Below are 21296 nucleotides of genomic sequence, written 5' to 3' on the forward strand. Positions count from 1 at the left end.
ATTTCACCTTGACCGAGCCAATAGCGATAAGTTTGTTACTTAACCGTTGCTACCGATTCATTCTACTGAGGAATCACTCTGTACACCATTGTAATTCAAGCATTATTATTGACCAGCATTATTTTTCAAATTTTATACCATTTAAGTTGGTATCTTATTTTGAAGCTTACTTTTACTTTCTTTAGCATTGAATTCACATAAATAGTCTTTCAAGACCTCAATTGGATTGTAGGGTTGAATTTTGCTAGGCAAACTGAACCAATCCAAATCTAGAAATGTTGAATAACTTTAGTTAAAAATGTATTTAAAGTTAATCTTAGTTGACGGTGTCATCTGGCTAGCTAGTTGCAGTTATCACCCGTGCTTCGGTCTCGTAAAACCCCAGTCAAGTGTAAAGAATGCATTCACTTACTAGTACACGATGCCTGGGAAATAATCACTTAGTCTGCTATAGGATTTAATCACTCGGCAAATTTTTTTGCAATTTATCGAGAGCTTAAAACCAAATTCAATTTCACACTCTTGACGGGGTCCTACGCTAAGACTGAAAGCTTGTGAATCTCCAATCACCACAATTATTTCTCCATTTCATGTTAGCATTGTCTGGAACAAAAAAATCTTATCCTGAGATTGGAAATGAAACCTGAAACGCAGAAGTTATTCGGTAGCATGAATTGAAAACCAAAAATTTTATAATAGTCCCCGCAAAACAGGGATTCAATCCAAATATCCTTGTTACAAGGTGATGTTCGGAGGACTATGAACAAGATATTGTATCGGATTACATTATTTCGAAAAAAAATCTTCATGACCTTCGTCGAAAATTAGATATTCTTTTATTTTGATGGAACAAGGGGTGCAATCTTGAATCCGATAAGTCAATATCCTCGTATTAATGTTCTGACATTACTCTAAAACATGATTGTCCTTGAAGCTAATTGTAATGTGAGGGCGCATTCTGAGAAAGTTGAGTTTCAACTTGTGTCACAGGATACGATCTACGTTCCTGAGTTCTACGCTTCCAATAAGATGTTCTTTGTTTCGAACCGCACTAACATGAAATACAGAAATCATTTTAATAAATCTAATATCACTTGGATTTTCAATTTGAGTATTAGGTCCAATTCATTGATTTAATCAAACATCGTTGGAAATTTGCGAAATGAACTCTCGTAATCATGGGAAAATTTTTAATAGTAGTAGCAATAATTTATTGATCGGAAAAAATACATTGACTATCGACTATTTGTAAATTTTGTTGAACTATTTTCGAGAAAAAAAAGATTCACAGTTATATTACAGATAGTGAGATATTTAAATTTCCCGAACGCTCGGTTTAATGTCTCATTTTCGAAAGTGATAAAATTCAATATTATCACCTGAAATCACAAGAGAGTGAAAAAATTACTTAGTTGCTTGAAAGTGGCGATGATTTTTATACGTGTGATAAATTGAATATGCAGATAACAGTAAATATTAGAGATGTAATTATTTTGGCTATATCACCTGTTGATAGAAAGATATTTCATTGTTATTTGTATTGTAAGAAATAATAGAAGTGATCAAATAAAGTATTTTGATCTACCCGCTGCGTTTCATCCAAGCACCCAACATTTAAACAGATTTCTCATTTCAGGCGAATAAAGCCAATTTTCAAAGAACATTAGCATCAAATTTCAACCGTTCTTTGAAGAATTAACTTTCCAACTCAATAGTAAACGCTTTCGGAGTCACTACCTCGACTGTTTGAAATTCTAACCTCAAAAATTCGTGTGAACTACATCGCCACCAGAAACAGAGTTTGACAGCTGGAACTCGGAGTGGCCAGCCTGCCCGAGCAGCCGATAAAACTCGCGCATGCGCATTGACTGTGTAGTTTGTAGAGATTGTCCCGGAATATCGAACAGCTATGTGTTACGTCCAGCATACCACTTCTCTCTATTTTTCCTACTCGCTAACTCTCCCACAGTTCTTACATTAATCTCATGGTCTCTGTCCTGTCCTCTTATCTCTACGTAGTCTCACGCTATTCACTATCGCGCTTACTCATCAAATTCCATTCCCTACTCCTACCATTGTCACACCTTTTCTGCACCCGTACGTTTCACGTCTCGAGGAACACTCCTATTCTAACTCTCAACAACGTCATATCTAGACTTCTTACATAGCTTCATACAGCACACTTCGTTTTTACCGCCATCTGAGCTTCCTCGAAATAAATATATAAGTAATATCTCAAACAAACCCTACGTTATTCAATCCTCATCCTGATTTCCGGTTGACCTGGAACGTAAAAGCGAAGCCAACCAGTTTACTCTTACCGCTCAGGAGTAACTCTACTCACGGACGTAACAATCAATTATATCAAATATTGAACTTTGAATTTGAAAAAAATAGTGAAAGTCATCAAAATCTTGCAGCCTATTGACTTTGAAGTGAATCAGAACATGTAATCAGACTTTATTACCGTCCTTCAGAAGACTTATTAACAGTGAACCACCGTGGCCCCCATCTTTGTAGTTGACGGCAGAGTTGACCGGTCATCAACCTAGGAACCTCCGCGGTCAGAAGCGTATACATATGCAAAATCATTAATGGTGCCTTAGGGGTCCCAAATCTCTGAAATATTCTTCGACGAGAACATGTGCAGAACAGTAAGTCTTTGGTATCAAAGACTGATTCAGTTATAACGATGTATAGTTTTTTTGCTTTTATTTCTGTGTTGTGTTCCGAAACAGAAAAGTACTTCATCTTTCATCAACGCATGTAACCGCTTATCCAATTCAAAAGAATAAGTCAGTAACAAACTTGTTGATGATTCATAGTAATAATTGCTTACACTGAGATATGTCATTATTCGACATGACAACATAGCCTTACACTGGTCACTAAAAAGAATAGCAATATTTTGAAATAGAACAGAGGTACGCATTTATGTTAGTATGGAAGTATACAGGATAATTACTTGTAAATTTTTTTTATTTCACTCGCTATTGGTTACAAAAATTTACAAAAAATGTTTTCAAAAAGAGTTCGACACAAATATCATATATTATTAGAGTGGTCCTGAGAAAGCTTAGCTGGAAAAGATCTCTATATTGGCTACAAAAAAAAATTAGAAAATTCTTTGAATATTGAAGATAAACAAAAACGCTCGATCACGACGATCGATCGACAACGTCAAGTAATAAATAATGAGTGCGAATTGGAAATAATGACTGATTGATTTGTGATTAAATTATAAGTGATTCATCTTTTTTCTACCTTCAATATTCCAAGAATTTTTTGGCATATTTTGAATTGATTCAGGGGTGTCAAAGTACAAGGTTATGATGTTTTTCCTGATTTGCCCGCTACAATGGAAATACTATTCAAATAGCGATGTAATAGTTTATTTTTTAGATAGATGTTTCAGCATCGGTGATTATTAGCGATTACTACCCAAATACGGAAAACTTTGGACTAAATTTTTCTTATTTCTTTTTAACCGATCTAGGAGGTGCTGAGCCGGTTGAAATACAAAAATGACTTTTTAAGGGATCAGTCTAATCATTATACTAAACAATGCTATACATATACGTTGCTTCTTATATTGTCAAGCTGATGGCCCGCTCAAAATCAAGCGAGTACCCGACGCATCAATCAACCTTCAGCGTCAGAGGTGCTGTAAGATAAAAAACGATTATTTCGAGAATTGCTTTTTATTATCTTGTATAAGTTGTAATTTGAGAAAATGAGATGCAAAAAATCATATGCAAGTTATATGGTATGTTAAGCTATGTATACCTATCATCCAGTACGATCACTAAGATCTGTGCACGCACTCCATAAGTTGTAATATTCCTACATTACACCATTGTCGAGCTGTTACCGTACAGATTCTAGACTCCCTCAAAGTTGTCTTTCATCATTCGCTTCGAACAATTTTATACATTTTCAACTCAGTGCTTTCTTGGAGCCCTCGCTGGATTCATTCTGTGCCTTTCGATCTTCCAGACTGTGTTCAAGGCATCAAGCAAGTAAGCTGCAGATCTCAATCATGTTCAGTATATACCTGGCACAATAGTCTTTTGAAGATCAAGGTACTTCATCCAGAAAGTTAGAAACAAATCGTCATTATGCTTCGGAGGAAGCACGGCTGTTATACGAAGCGCATAACATTTTTTAGTCAAAACATATAAAGTATGCAAATAAACTGCGATCCAAGCTTTTTCAGTTTCATTGCGTTACTTCATTTCATATCATAATCAGGATGATTAAAAGGATTGCTTGTAGTTGATTTCGGTAATCGGATTCTTTTCCATCATAGCACTCAACTTTAAGTACGACTCTGGTATGTTGAATTGTACAACATCCCCAGCGCACCGAGTATTATAGGAATGTCCTCTTCGGCAATGAATACTTTTCCTCCGTTGAACTTTCTGACGATAGCATTGTAGCTTTCGACAGGGTTACTGGTAAAATTATACAGCAAACACTCGGCATGCCAACTAAGTTGTGTAGTCGCTTTAAAGATCCTTTCATACAATCTTAGCTCAATCACTACCGGCATAATTTTTTCTGTCTTATTTCGGAATACTACTTCATAAATGTTTCTTTGATTGTTTATATTCATGAAATTGAATTTTCTGATGAGATTTATAAACTACAACTGCAGTAACCTTAACCAGTTTTTCTTTCACTAGGTAACATATTTTACGATTGAAACTTTGTTTTCGTAATATTGGAGCTAAAATATGTATCCCCAAACATTTGACGGCAAGTCTGACAATAACGTTCTATATCTGAAGTTGAAAGCAGAAAAACGAATAAGTGTACATTCGGGATGATTTGTCAATGGTTCTCATTATCGCTATTCAATTGTATATTGGTAGAGATTTTCGTCAGAGGTAAAGAATAAGTTCCAGGTTATACACGCAAATTAAGTATCTTTATCCTCACGAATTATTCCAAATTGATATGAATTTCATATGGCCACTACGACGATCTGACAAAGTATAATAAATATCAATAGTTTCACATGTTTTGTTCAAATACTTACCTGGATATTTCAGCGTCGATTCTTCATGTCGGTCAAAAGTCAAAGATGGATTGCTCGACACTTTCGGGGCTACTTGCAGCGGCTCAACCTGCTCAAACTGTATGTGTAGTGTACTACACAAGCTGTGTATGGGTATTCGTGAGCAACGGACAGGGCCCACGGAAATTCACGCTTAGCTGTGGCTCGGCCTCGCCAGCTCAGCGCCAAGCCGAAAAGTTAACGGTGGCGCTCTTATATCACTGAATTTTCACGTCGTAAAATATCAGTGAGTAGAGATTAACCAACAACGAAGTTGCAATTAACCTATTCGGTCTGCTGTTTTGTTGTGGGTGAAATAAATTCCAGTGGTATCTAAGTGCCACGAATCGTTAAACAATCAATATGCTATAGCAGGCGTTTCAGCCGTAGCCATGTTAACGGTGACAGTGTGTAAATACGTGTATTAGCTGTCAACGGAATATTTTATAATAATTTTTTTCGGTACTTTCGATTTAACAGAATGTAAATTCGAAAATTTCTAATGATATGAAAAATTAACGACAGAGCCAGGAATCGAACCTGGTGTCTAGAGATGCTTTACGAGAGCCTTACTCCACTAGACCACCTAGCCGCCCTGACTACATTGACTTCAATTTCTCTCATCACCTGTAAATTCGAATTTATTTTGTTTTCGTGTGCTTTTTATTAGTATATATTATGAAATTCGTTTTATCGCGCAAGCAGACTGCACTAACAAGGGGAGGCTGCAACATTCGGATCACGAATTTTCTTCCAAATTTGTACACTTTTCGAACTCCGTTAAAACAACGTAATGTGCAAGTAGCAAGGCGTACTACTTCGGAGTTTTCGATAAAATCGCAAGAGAAATCTTACGTAATTTAATATCCACCGGTGCGTAGCGACACTGACAACGAGGCGGCGCAAGCGTCGCGGCGGCGGCCAAGCGTTGAGCGTTCAATATCCGTAGTCGCTGAATCGCTGAATCGAATCCCGCTCTTGTATTTTTTTTTTTTGCTTTTTTTTTCTCCCATAACACTGGTCATATTATTTTTCATCTATATTACAATTCAAAGATAGTGTAATGAAAAAATACGTGTATTTTCATGAACCTTTATCGAATTTCCAATGTTATATTGCTATATTCATAATTATCGAAAAGTAAACGAACAAACGAATACAGTTTTTCTCAAAGTGTATGCCTGGCGAGATTCGCGAAATTATCGGAAAAAAGAGAAATTTTTCAAAATGTCAACGAGGTTTCTTTTTCCACAGAAACTCTGAAGATTCCTTGTGCATGCGGGAAAATTGCATTCATTCAATGTAGCAGATGCCGTTTTAATTTATGTTTTCCGTGTCTGCATGAAAAATATTATCCTGCAAATTGTAACGTCGAAAGCACATCCGACGATTAATTGTCGAAAGCACTACCTTACATTCACATATTGTAACTCATTGTATTATTGAATAAAATTATTTACACCTTTATTTATCGATGTTTGACTATATAACATTGGAAATTCGATAAAGGTTCATGTAAATACACGTATTTTTTCATTACACTATCTTTGAATTGTAATATAGATGAAAATCAATATGACCAGTGTTATGAGAGAAGAAAAAAAAAAATACAACAGCGGGACTCGATCCAGCGATCCAGCGACTACGGATATAGGGACCGTGCACGGCGTTTGAAGTGCCACCTGATGGCCAATATCAACACTATTTTTGTGAAAGTTATCACGTGCGTAAATGAGAATATTTTTAATCATATTAATTTTACGAAATAAAAACATATTTCGCAATGTCCTCGTCAAGAGGATATTGTTGCATCCGAGGCTGTTCCAATGCGCCCTTTCGGCTGCACAAAATTAACCCACCAGTGAAATTTTATTCTTTTCCGGAGAGCACTGTACGTGCTCCATGGAAAAGTGGAAAGCGAAACAAATGGATTAATGCAGTTAAAAATTACGTGTAAGTTTCATATTATCACTAAGTTTGCTATGATTCATCATTCAGATTGATAAAAATCGTCTCTTGAACATAAAATATCGAGACTCAACCTGAAAATATGCGTGATTACTGATTATTCATCCATATAACCTCCAAATTATTTTATATTTCAGTAAAAACCCGAAAGTTTGGGAATCAAAAAAAAGTACAAAAATTTGTAGTGAACATTTCGTTAACAATGCAAAATCGGAACATCCGTTGCATCCATCTTATCTCCCTACTATTTTTCCGGGGAAAGTAAATGTTGAAAGATCTGCTCAAAGTTTACAAAGATTTGAACGACAACAACGTCGTTTAAAACAAGCTACAAACATCAAGGAATCACCAGTGAATCAAGAGTCGCAGCAGTTATTAAATCAAGAGACGCATCAATTATTAAATCAAGAGACACGGCTGTGTCTTGACGCCAAGTTATTAAAGAAAAATTATACGAAAATGGAGCAGAGATGATTTCACTGATGTTCAGCCAAATGATTATGTAGAAATCAATATACCAAACGACGCTCCAAAAATAGCACATCGGAGTATAACCTGCCAGACTGATGATGTAATTTATAATACTCTGGATGAGCGTACTTATTTTTTATGTACTTTAAGAAAACGCAACGGTGTGAGTACCGCAGTAGTACAAGTGAATATACCATACAAGAAGACAGCGGAAAAGATGTGTGATGCGAATCTGCCAATTTTAAAGAAAGATATTCAAGACTTTGGTTGTAATCCCATTGATCAAGACCCTGCCAAACTATATAGTCCCGGCTTCCATGGAATCTCATCAATTACGGACGACGAGGCTTGGAGCAGTTTAAGTGGTGTTAATTCTTCGATCTTTACTTTTCTTTTAAATATACTTCCAGACTTTGAAAGCTCAAAAGTAAATAAACAAACCAAATTGTTAATTACTTTAATGAAATTGAAGACGGGACTAAGTTATACAGCGCTAAGTGTATTATTTAATATTCATCGAACATCAGCGCAGCGAATGTTCATAACAATTTTGCAGTGTTTGAGTGTATTGCTGAAAAAAATTGTGTTTTGGCCTTCGAGAGCCACTGTGAAAGCAACTCTGTCGGAAGCATTCAAAATACACCATCCAGAAACTCGTGTTATTATCGACTGTACTGAAGTGAATACCGAAGTACCAGCACAGGTGAAAAACAGAGTTTTTATGTACTCTGAATATAAACATCACCACACAGTAAAGTTTTTGGTGGGATGTACCCCAAACGTATTCGTGAGCTTTGTTTTAAAGTATTATGGTGGCTGCGCTGGTAACTGTTTTATTACAAACGATTGCGGTTTGATTGATTTGACCGAACCCGGAGACGTGGTTCTTGCAGATAAAGGTTTTCCAACGATCCGCACTAAAGTTGAAAATAAGAATGCAATTTTTTTCATGCCGCCATTTCTCCACAATCCCCAATTTTCACCAGAAGAAGTGGAAGCAACGTACAGTATTGCTTCGGTAAGAATACATATAGAGCGGATCATGCAAAGAATCAAAGATTTTAATACATTTTCTGAAGTGCCGATACCACTACTCCCTCACATAGATGAAATCGTCTCAGTTGTTTGCGCTTTGGTAAATCTTGAAAAACCAATTATTCAACAATAATTGTGTACATTACGGAATTGAATAAACGATTTTTGGTATTGAAAATGCATACACGTTTACTAGTCTTTTTTTTACTTTTTATTTCCAACATGTTATTGATACACTATTACAATTGCCTCTTTTCCAATAGTTAAATTTTATTTTAAACCTTGGTACTGAAACAGTTTAGTTTTATCTTAAATTACAGTACAACAGTCTCATGAATATGGAATATTTTTTTTAACTGTTTAGCTTCATCTTAAATGTTAGTAATACATTTTTTTTTTAAATACATTTCTGTATATATTTAAATCTTAGTAAATAGCCTCTTTTTCAATAGTTCAATTTTATTTTAAATCTTAGTACTGAAACAGTTTAGTTTTATCTTAAATCACAGTACAACAGTCTCATAAATATATTTTTTGCTAGGCACAGACTTATAACAAGAAATTATTCAATTGTACGTAGAATATAATCTTTGGAGATATACGAGTATATTAAAGTAAAATTGCTCCATGCGAGGCAATATTTTGGCCAAAACTATATCACTTCGGCGAATTGGAATTAACACGCTGCCTTTAGGTGAATAAATGAACAAGTCACAGATATTGACATTCGTAACGTACATTTGAATTTGTACTTGCGTATAAATTGAATGACTTTCTTTCAACTGCAAGCCGTTTTCATCCACCCTTAGGTACGTCACGTTTATCTTCGATAATTCCCTATCAAAAACGGGCAGGTCCGTGCAATTATAAGGGCATTTAATTTCAACAACACGTTTAGTATTAATATTCGATCCATGGATCACAATTCCGTCTGGAGAGCAACTCAACCACGGTTGTCTTAGACAGACAATTAGACCAACCTTGACCACTTCGTATCCAAGAATCAAACACTTTTGATACTCTCGAAGAGCAAGGTCTTCGGTTTTTTTCCCGTACAACATAGAAGGAGTTTCGATTTTCTTGGGAGTCAGCAGGCTGTGAATAACTTTATCTACGTTAAAACGAGTTCCCTTGATTCTATGGCTAATACTTGCAGTTATGCGTAATCTTCTTTCTTTGTACCACTCGGAACTCAGTGATTGATCAATGGTCCCAACGCTAATTTGCAATGCAGCATCAATGTCACAGCAAACTTTCTCAATGTAGAAATTATACAGTTCTGCGGGAATACTTATATCGGTAGAAAATTGAATATTATCCGACTGAAGCGTGAATATTTCCAGTGTTGTTTTTCTGGCCTTCTCCTCTGCTGCTCTTTTTTCCGCAGTGCGTGTAATCTCTACGAGTGACTTTACTGCTATTACTTCTTTGTGGTTTCTTTCTTCAAATGCAAGCATCTCGAAAAGAGGTGTTTTGGCCAAAGATTTTCCTGTAACTTTCGTTGATACCTGACAAGGCTTTAATGCAGCTGTTTTAGCACACACAGGTACTGGTGGAAACAAGCTACATATTTTCGCACCTTTATCGTAGCCCAATAATTGACGAGGGGACGGTTTTCCCCATTCTTGCGAATGGCTCGTCTTTGACGCGGCACTCTCAGGAGAATTAACAAAATGAGCCAGTGCGCACATGTGTTTGCATTTTCCAGACTGGCCAGCTTTACAAAAACATAAAGCATTTGTAATATTTCTATTACAATCAAGCTGACAAATCAAAGTTATTCGGTTATTTATAATTTGAAGCATGTTAATTTTATGTCATACATTTTTCATACGTACCGTTACTTTTACGTCCTACAAATTTGACACCCGAGTCTGTGCTACCACTTTACAGGTTATGGTGGTTTCTGAAACACCTGGATTTTCGGTCTCCACAACGTTTAAGACGTGCCCTGAATCAAACAATTTTTTGCCTTTGGTATCATTTTGACCCCGCACGAAATCGTCAATTACCGGACGAAAGCCACACTTTATTATTTTTATCATTTTTATGGTTATTGCCTATTCTTTATTGCACTATTTTCACAACAATGATTCATCGATTTCCCAAACGAGAGCGCGCACATCGGCAGTCGTCGCGCTCTCTATAGCTCACGCACGGTCCCTATTGAACGCTCAACGCTTGGCCGCCGCCGCGCTGCCCGCGCCGCCTCGTTGTCAGTGTCGCTACGCACCGGTGGATATTAAATTACGTAAGATTTCTCTTGCGATTTTCTCGAAAACTCCGAAGTAGTACGCCTTACTACTTGCACATTATGTTGTTTTAATGGAGTACGAAAAGTGTGCAAACTTTGAAGAAAATCCGTGATCCGAACGTAGTAGCCTCCCCTTGCAAGACGGTGACGAAGAATTCTTATTTTTTCTCATTGAAATAAAGTTGTGCTAAATTATGTTAGTTTGATATTCAATTCTCACCTCATCAATAAACCCTTAACAATTGATTTAAGTTATTTGCGTAAACAGTAATTATAAAATACAGAAAACATTGTATTATGACCGTATATAAGTACAATTTTTAGCGATATTTCAATTATTTAATTCGAAGCTAATAATATTATCATTGCTCGTGTAATTTGGTTAAAGGCACAAGGGCACATAGGACGAGTATGGGTGAAAAAGAAAAAATATTTCCGCCAAGTACGTAGCTCTTTGAATGATGTTTCGATATCACTACACGTGTTACGCCCCGACGTACCGCCTTGGCGTACCTTTTTCAAAATTCCATCTCATTTCATTTCTTTAATCTCCTCAATGCACAGATATCATTTCATCAAAATCTCATATTCTAATAACGGCGAGTTCCACCCCTCCTGGCAAAAGTCACGTAGAGACCAACAATGATCCCTAGTATAAGGTTCAAAATTGTTTCTTATAACTGGTACCAAGAACTGAGATAGGAGACTGCTGAATTAGCATCAGTAGCGCTCAGACTGGAAATATCCCTCTTTTTAAGTTAAAACTATAATCAATAACTAGGATAAACCACTACCTTTAGAACCACCAAATTAAAATAGATTACTTATTGGAATGTATGAATGAATGTGTGAACATTGCATGCAAATATCTTTTGTTCATATTTTCAATGTGTCACCGATGAGATTGAGAATCGTCGGAACACCGTCGAAGAGCGAGAAGTAACGCTGACCATGTGGATTTGGGCACCAGGAGGTCGCCCTCGCACCTCATTGGCTAATTACCGTTGTAACTTATTACAACTGCAGCTCCTTGGACCCTCGGGCCCAAGAAGCCGCGTCTTTCGTCTGTCAAGTCGCGAGGTGCGTGGACGTCAACCCGTATTAGCCCTTCTCGAGCAATAGTAGCGTTCGGAAAATCTTAGTTGTGACCGGCCTAAAGTCTCGCGCTAATTCGTCAAATTCGAGCATTCAGTTATTCTGTTAGCTGCAAGAGACTTACTTTCTTCTACGTTTCCATCTTTTCTGTGCTTTACTAAATCTCATCATTTCGCGAATAGACATTTTTATGCCATTCCATTTTCCATAATTAAACTGAGTTCTGCCCTGATTCAACCGAATTAGGTAATTTTAAGCGATAATAATAATAATTACACTATCGTTTTTAATAAATAATCGTTCCAATCATTTTAACAATCATCAAAATCAGAAAATTGACACTTTCAACTATAACTTTCGATAACAAGATATCATTCCAAATCTAAAAAGACTAAGTGACCGACGTTCAACATCGTTCGATTGAACAACTCTTCCAAACTTGAGGTGAGGCCCTGGTCCAGAATTCTACCGACGCAGACCGACACGATCCGACGGCTCTCAATCTCGTCGACCGATTCACTTAAAGCTAAGTCAATCCGAGTCTTAATCTTCGAAATTGAACGAATTTTTTTTTCACCTTTATAATCAAAATCTACTTCAGTAATTTTCATTCAAAACCAAGTCTAGAACTGGTGGCTAGCTTCACTACCCCCAATTAAATCGTACTTATTGTTTCCAAGAATTAACGAATAAGACTTAACAATAGTATATATAATTGATTTAAGATAATCTAAAAAGAGAGATACAATGCAATAATCACGACCAGCTAGTTAACCATCGTTCAGAGTAGATGTTCCTGGTACCAAATAATAATATCCTTCAGAATAGTAAAACACACGATTTGTATAAACTTGAACACTTTATAAATTGTTATTTTCGGCTCATATATCATTATCACTATTGATTGTTACCAGACATTTCAATAACCAAATCGAAACAGAATATACTTCATCTTTTACCAGTTAAATCATATTAAACATTTATTTTGAACGACCTTCTTCCCATTTTTCTTTATTATAAAATTGCCTCAACAATTTAAACAAACCTCACAGGCCTGTACAGGACTATAGCAACACGATCCTACAAATTACCGGCTTATCGAAAGGTAGGTCTTTTCTTAGTTTTAATAATTATTCATTGTCGTTACGTGGGAGCTTGATTATTCAATTAATCATTAACTACCACCGCTCAGTACACCCTCACCCCCACGTAACACACGAAAAGCAAGGTCCGACTTCACAACGGGTACGTGCGGGGAGGTCGTGCTTGGCATTTTTCCCGATTTCACGGCAAAGATTGACGATAAGTTTTTCATTATAATGTAATTATGGTATTTGGCTGCTTTTTTTACATTTCAGATGTTATTGATTCAGATACAGTTATTGTTTCGGCAAAGTAGCGATGCATAAGTTGAAACAAAAGTATTTCAAATCATAATCACATATGAACCCACACTCGCGTGCAATGTTTACCGTCCGTCTCCACTTCAAATCTAACCGCTTGCCCGTGTCGCGACTCAAAACAAATCTGTATCCATGTCCTATTCTCTACTGTTGCGAAATCATATCTGTGTATCATTTATGTGTATTTTCGCCTGTAAATCTTCAGTTATCGTTCTCTTCTCTCGCGATACATATCAGTAGTATAGATACGCCGGTTCTAACCCAAAGATGGCGGCACTCCCCCCTACCCCCTCCCCCTCACACCCTCTTAAACCCGCGGCGCTCCCCCCTAAATCTGCGGCGCTCCCCTCTAGTTCCCTTCTAAACCCGCGGCGCTACCCCCTTCGCTCCCGCCTCGGCCCGCGGCGTTCACCTCTCACTTTCCCCTCGCCCTTTGATCATTTTCGCGGCTTGCCGCAAGATGGCTATTTTCGTAGGATTTGACACACACACGCACAAAATAATTCCTGTCGGGACTTGCTTGGTGCCGGAAAGTCGCGCATAAATCGGATAGGGTAAAAAACCGTTAGACCTATTAAAAAAATTCCAGGAAATGGCTCCTTTGAGATGGTGCCAACAATGAACTTTTCAGGTGGTGATGCACTTAAACCAGTCTGGGACAAGGGGGGGGGGGGGGGGGGGGGGTCCATAAAAATGAGACTTGCCCGATGGAAAATTGCTTTGGGGATGGGTGGTATATAAAGCGTATGCCTATTGTGATTGTCACTCTGTTCTCATCGTATTCTCATTGTGAACTGTTCTCGCTTGTGACATAACTTCGATACGCGATGAATCTGACAAAAGTTAACCACGTCAGCCGCCTGGAGAATAAGCCCACCAACAAGATATTGGAACTCGAAATTGGAGAGGTTATGGTGTTACTGGTCTAAAAGTGCTCCAAATGAAATTTGGAGTACGTGTTCTGCCTGAGATTAAAGGGGAATACAACGTCTTCTTACCACCGAGAATCACAAAGGTTCTACAAGAAGATTCGAATCAGATAGCTGAAATGTGTGATATGACGGAGGAAAATCGTCTACAGTTGAAATACTTTGGGGGCGAGTTCAACAAGTTTGAATTTTCCTGCAGTTATGTGCGTCAAATATAATCTGACACACCCCCCTCCGCCGCTTCTTCAAAAAATCTATCGTCGGGAGGATAAAAGCGAATATGCAGGAGACCGAATTGTCAGTCTTCTAAAAGCATTTGAACCGATAAAGCGCATCATTCCTCTGCAGCATGGAGATGATCCTGGACGTATTATTCGGCAGCAACCTTCCGACTGGTGAACTGGCGATCATCAAAACAAACGGATCGGGTTTAGAATATACCCTCAATGAGGGTCCCTCATTGAATCACTCCATAATCTGCCTCACTCTTCTGTTCACAAATCTCCTGCAGCTGTACCGAACATTGTGAGAAAAATGGTCGAAAATGCGTGCTACGTGTACGTCAAAGGAGTCGAGAAGAAAACATGGCTGACGGAGATTCTCAACGGTACGCCGCAAGTTATTAATATGAAAGATGTGCATGTTGTACCCCCTACACTGGAAAAACTGAAGTCTATTGAAGCGGCACCCTGGCATGACTTTAATCATGGAAACTGCCCAAACGATAAATTCCGGAAGTATATTAAAGAAGGCTCGATTGGGGTAAATCTCAATTGTGAATACATCCCGACGTATGATTGTGCGCTGGAAAACGTTCAACGTCTGCAGCAGTGGTATTCGAAGGAGTGTACAGCTTCTGTAGAGAAATCTTTCTACCTCTTCAAAGAATTGGGTGACTTAAGAGCGATGAGACCTGAGGATATAGCGTGTTTGCCAAAAGAATTCGTCAACACGTTCGCATCCAACTCCATCAATGATGCGTGGTAGCTAGGGAGCTGGCTGCCAAAATTTCTAAATGATTTGTTCATCTAGCGGACAGTAATATCAAATTTTGCACCATAAGAAACATTAAGAACCGCGTCTGCCACCATGACAGGCCTGCGTTGTCAATTAACAGCGCTTAAAAAATTTAAAAAAAAGGCTGTGCTAAATCATTTTTTCGTGTCTGCCTCTTGGACTGACGGACACAATCATCCTGAAAACGATCAAAATCCAGAGGCAGACATCCAGACCTCTGACTTTTGTAGTAGTAAATTTTTTAAGTTTTTTTTATGATTCAAAAACGTGTATATGAAATGTTCGCTCAGCAGACCTGAATTGTTCGATTAAAAATAATGTGAAGGGCCACAGGAAAATGGTCCGCCACCATGGTAGCGCTGAGTTGTCAATTGACAGCACTTCAAAAATGTAAAGAAAAAGGTGTGCTAAGTCATTTGTTCGCGTCTGCCTCTTGGACTGATGCTCAGAATCGTCCTCAAAACGTTGAAAATCCAGAGGCAAACATCCAGACCCCTTATTTTCCAAAGGCAGACCATTTGAATATAGTTTTTTTTTTCAACTCTACGCTCGCGCCAAGCCACAAGTGAAAAATTCTGCGCCTACAAAATGTTAATAAAAATAATTAATGTTACATACAAGCAATCGATAGGAACAATTTTAAAAAGATATTTCAAAAATTCGGGTTCTAAATCTGTTACCTGCCGTCCCGCAGGTACAAAATGAACTGTATAGTTTGTCTTTCTTTCTTAGAGTGAGAGTGAGAACGAGAAAGAGAGTGAGAACGTTATAACTCCGTAGAGAGTTGGGGCATACCTAGACATATATAATAAATTGTTAAATAATTATTTGTTTAAACAATTTGGTTAATGACTTTTGGGCAATATTATTATTGATGATTGTTGTTCATAGCATGCCGAATGTTGTTGAATTTTTCCAGATTTTCATTAAGTAACAAAGTACGAAAAGTCTGATCGTATACAATTTTTAGCTGGGACATCCTTAAATTTATGTGCGTCTTCTGACGTTATAATGAACTGTTTTTTTTTCTTTTTTTTATTGGATCCAATAAAAAAGACTGAACAATATAATATATATAATAATACTGAAACTGTTAATACCAACAATAAATAGCCGTAATACCCACTTTCCCTTGATTCTGCGTGAACTTCAAAAAATGGTACACCTCAAAATCAGTGACCAAAATGTCTGCCAACATTTTTTTGGATTCTGGTAGTCCTATTGAATCGAATGGACGCAACTAGAACGACGAACAAATGATTTAGTAGACCTTTTTTTTACATTTTTACAACCACGTCCCGTGATAATGCAGGGCCCTGGATGTCTGCCTCTAGATTTTCAACGTTTTGAGGACGATTCTGACCATCAGTCCAAGAGGCAGACACGAACACATGATTTAGTACCCTTTTTTTTACATTTTTGACGCGCTGTAACTCAAAAACATAGAACCTTAATTAACTGGACCAAATCGATTTCTATTGATCTGAACTTTCATCCCTATCGATATGAGAGACGAACAAATCATTGACCAAAATGGCACCCAGCACCCTAGCTATGGGATAAACTACCAGAGAATATGAAAATGGACTACTTCATCGCTAGTTTCCGCAGATGTAGCATACATTATACACCAGGACTTGATGGCGATATAGTGGATGGACCGAATCCTCTAATTAAAGACTGTCTAGGTTGCAATCGTGTGTATAGATAATATGGACAATATTTACCAAAATAGCAATAGAATTTATTACAATATACAATTATATTTGCGTTTATATGTAGAATATTCAATAGAATTAATCCTAATTATATCATAGCTTATATACCCACACGGCACGAAATATGTCAGAAATATTTCCGAAATGTTACAACATTTCAGATTCATTACATAATTTCAGGAATATTTCTGAAATGTTTCTGAAATATGTCAATTGCAATATAACATTCCCAATATTTCGGAAACCTTTCAGAAATATTTCAAATGCAATATAACATCACTGGTACCTTCGAAACGTTTCAGAAATATTTCAAATGCAATATAACATTTTCGATATTATAAATATATTTCAGAAATATTTCAAATGTAATATAACATTTTCGATATTATAAATATATTTCAGAAATATTTCAAATGCAATATAACATCACTGGTACCTTTAAAACGTTTCAGAAATATTTCAAATGCAATATAACATGTTCGATATTACAAATATATTTCAGAAATATTTCACATGCAATATAACATTCTCGATATTATAAATACATTTCAGAAATATTCCAAGCGCAATATAACATCACCGGTACTTTCGAAACGTTTCAGAAATATTTCAAATGCAATATAACATCACTGGTACCTTCGAAACGTTTCAGAAATATTTCAAATGCAATATAACATTTTTGATATTATAAATATATTTCAGAAATATTTCAAGCGCAATATAACATCACCCGAACTTTCGAAATGTTTCAGTAATATTTCCGTTTATGTGTGTATACATATGTATTTTTCATAAAATTTGTCATTTTTCAAATTTTCCATAATGGACACGTGCATAAAGTTTTTCAATATTTATACCTTTCATAAAGTTATGGATCTTTAATGATTATGCATACTGAGCTACGTCCAGTCAAGAAGACCGAAGTGAAGATTTTTTGACGGAATACGAATTGGGCGTCATAATTCTCATTTGTCTTGTTGAATCTACCAATTTTCTCGAACAACATCTCTTAAGGGACAACACCACTGTGACGGCTTCAAAAAATCGATTTTTTGAAAACCATCTAGAAAAATCTAGAATACATTTAAGAATAGAATGCCGTTGGTCCCAGGTCGAAAAAATAATTATTTTGGGAGATATAGGAGATATGGGAGATGCCAAAGGGACTCGTGAGAACGGGTCCGAAAGTGTGGTCCACACCGAATGCGTGTTTACTTTAAAACCAGTATAACATTGACCAGATACTTCCAAATTCCAATGTTTAGAATATTCAAGTATTGGACGTGGTGGTTTCGAACGCCTTAAACGGATACATATAAATATTCGTTATTTACGTCTGAACTATATAAGAATAAACAAGCAGTGTTTATATTTTAACTAAACAATTCATCAATAATTAACATTCCTTTTTGATTCCTGGGTGACCGGTTTACACTAATTGTAATATTATAATATTTATTCACATTCTTATTCTACGTATATGTTTATTAAAATTACCGTCGTACTTATATTAATTCAAATTAACGCGCCTTATTTATTCGCGTTTTATCCGCGAGGAAGCGCTGAAAAACCCTAAAAATATGGCATCACGTCGCATACTCGAGCGCGAGTGTCGAGCGTCGCGCGCCAATTTTTCGCGCATCACCGTCGCGCAGCGTCGTGCACTCTTCCATCCTTCATTCTCGAGCTTTCTTGTTCTTTCGCACCGCGTTTCACAGGTCGTTAGATACCACGGATCTCTTGAGAAAATTACAGAAACCCACGTGGCAAGAAAAGTGGATATTTGGTAAGTAAATGTTTAATTTCCAATAAATGTGTAGAGAATTAGACCAAAAAATATCCTTAGCTACTTGGCATAATTACATATTTACGTGCATATTTGCTATGTACGCGGTTCTGCAGTTTGCTTGCTAAATCGGCTATCCTTGGCCACCACGTGTTGAATGGTATGCAATTGAAATACCGGCTTATGTGTGAACAGAAAGTACTATACTGCTTATAATTTTTTGTCAAGCTGTGAATTAAATAAAATAATTACGATCGTTGACTTCCCAACTATGAAACATCTATAATATTAAATCTTTTTATAGTTTACTCAACAAGGTTATTTCCTAACCGCAGTTGACCTCTCACGAGTGAGTACTCGTTTGATTTTCCCCCTTGATGGAAAATCACACGATACGGCATAATTGCCTTATGCAGTATTAAATTATGCATATTCCGATATTCGTATAGTGTCGCGATTTATTAATAAAGGCTAATTTTAATTTATACTAAATTGTTGATCAATTGAAACTTGAAGATACGCCGAACGTTATCAAACTTCGGTTTACTTTTCACTAGTTAATTACTGATTGAGGCCTGTATATTCAAAACTGTACGTTTTTAACATTTTAACTATAATTATTATAGGATATTATTATGCATTATAATTATTTTTCACGCTATACATATAGACGGGCCCTAATGAAACACTTAGTGTATCTCGCTGGCCCAAATAGAACAAGGCTATTTCATAAAAAGCTGTATAAGGCATGTACAGAGCTCTGTATATACGTCCTATGTCAGCTTCAGTTTTATGCACATTCCTATCATTGTTGATTATAAAATAGCAGAATATACCCTCACAAAACATTCTGCTTATACGTTATTTCAATCTGGCGTATACCACCTTGAGCCTCGTGTAATCTAGCTTTAGTTAGAAAGATATCAGACTAGGTGGAGACCGCCGATCAGTAATTACATGTTATTTGCTTTGAATCACACTCATGTATTTACAACTAAATCTTGAAACATCTGTAATAATTGCAGGAAAAGGTTGAGCAGCTGACAGTCAACTGTGTATTCGAAATATACAACATACGTTTTAGGTAAGACTATTATTAACCAATCATTTAGTTTATGTTTGATCAAATGATTGGGTAACCAGCTACCATTCGATTGGTAATCACACTAATCTAATATCAATAGTGGCATGACGTCCATATTTTCAGTGTATATTTTATGTTAAACAACTTAACTTTGCAGTCAACTGTATAGTAGACCCTGACAAACATTAGTTCTCAGACTGTATTCAGAATAAACTTTTATTTTCCTGCACATCAAATGAGAAATTATTGACTGACCTTTTGTTATTCAAAGTTTTATGTTTGCAACATTGAATATTATACTTGTATTATTTATGATATTTGATTTCAGAAAATGACACGTAAAAGAAAAAGTATCGACTGCTATTCAGATAGACATAAACGTCGACTCGTTGAACAACAAACTAAATTAAGTATTATTAGAATGAAGCACGTTAAGCACGTAAAGTACGAAATGTAAAGTCGTGAACCAAACGCTTTTTTTAAAATATACATGAAAATAAGTATAGTTTTTTCTCGGTTTAAACTTATTATTATAATATTATAATAATTAAATTATTTTTAAATCAATAATGCATATGAAAATATAGGTTATAATAATTAAGCTGATACAGGGCAGTCTTTTGCTATACACCATATTTACTAGTATAGTAGTAATTATACATAGTAACATGTACTACGTGTATTACGTAACATTTCTTTGTAAATATTGTGCAGAGCAAAAGACTGCCCTATATCAGCTTAATTATTATAGCCTATATTTTCATATGCATTATTGTTTCCAAAATAATATAATTATAATAATATAACGATAAGTTTATATTGAGAAGAAGACTATACTTACTTTCATGTATATTTCAAAAGAAGCCTTCGATTCACGACTTAATATGGACATGACTCTGTACGATTTTATAATGTATTTGAAAATAAATAACTTTGTAAGATACCTATATAATTAATCATTTTACTCAGATTCAGGACTTTCTTTATTACCTGAAAGATTTTTGAAATGTATTGTGGAATATATCAGAAATATTTTCACTATATCTTTCGGAAATGTTTCAGCAATATATCAGTCACCATTTTCAGATATATCGCTGAAAAATTTCTGAAATATATCGCGGAAATATTTCTGACATATTACCGAAATGTTTCTGACATATTTTTGACATATGTCAGCTATAAAACGTTAGTTATATATGCGGACATGGACATATTTCTGACATATTTCTGAAATGTTGCAATGGAATATAACATGTTTCTGATAAGACATTTCTGAAACATTTCTGAAATATATCGCGGAAATATTTCTGACATATTACCGTAATGTTCCTGACATATTTCTGACATATGTCAGCTATAAAACGTTAGTTATATATGCGGACATGGACATATCTCTGACATATTTCTGAAATGTTGCAATGGAATATAACATGTTTCTGATAAGACATTTCTGAAACATTTCTGAAACATATTGTGC

General features: G+C 36.1%; 1 long non-coding RNA gene across 1 annotated transcript; it reads left to right on the plus strand.

Annotated features, from left to right (window-relative positions):
- Nucleotides 1-18580: 18580 nt before the first annotated feature.
- On the plus strand, nucleotides 18581-20718 carry LOC124293265. The gene is made up of 3 exons (XR_006903177.1): nucleotides 18581-18735; nucleotides 19761-19819; nucleotides 20148-20718. It is a non-coding gene; the product is annotated as an uncharacterized LOC124293265 (long non-coding RNA).
- Nucleotides 20719-21296: the final 578 nt, after the last annotated feature.

The sequence above is a fragment of the Neodiprion lecontei genome, chromosome 3 (genome assembly GCF_021901455.1).
Source record: "Neodiprion lecontei isolate iyNeoLeco1 chromosome 3, iyNeoLeco1.1, whole genome shotgun sequence".
In the NCBI taxonomy this organism is placed as follows: Eukaryota; Metazoa; Arthropoda; class Insecta; order Hymenoptera; family Diprionidae; genus Neodiprion; species Neodiprion lecontei.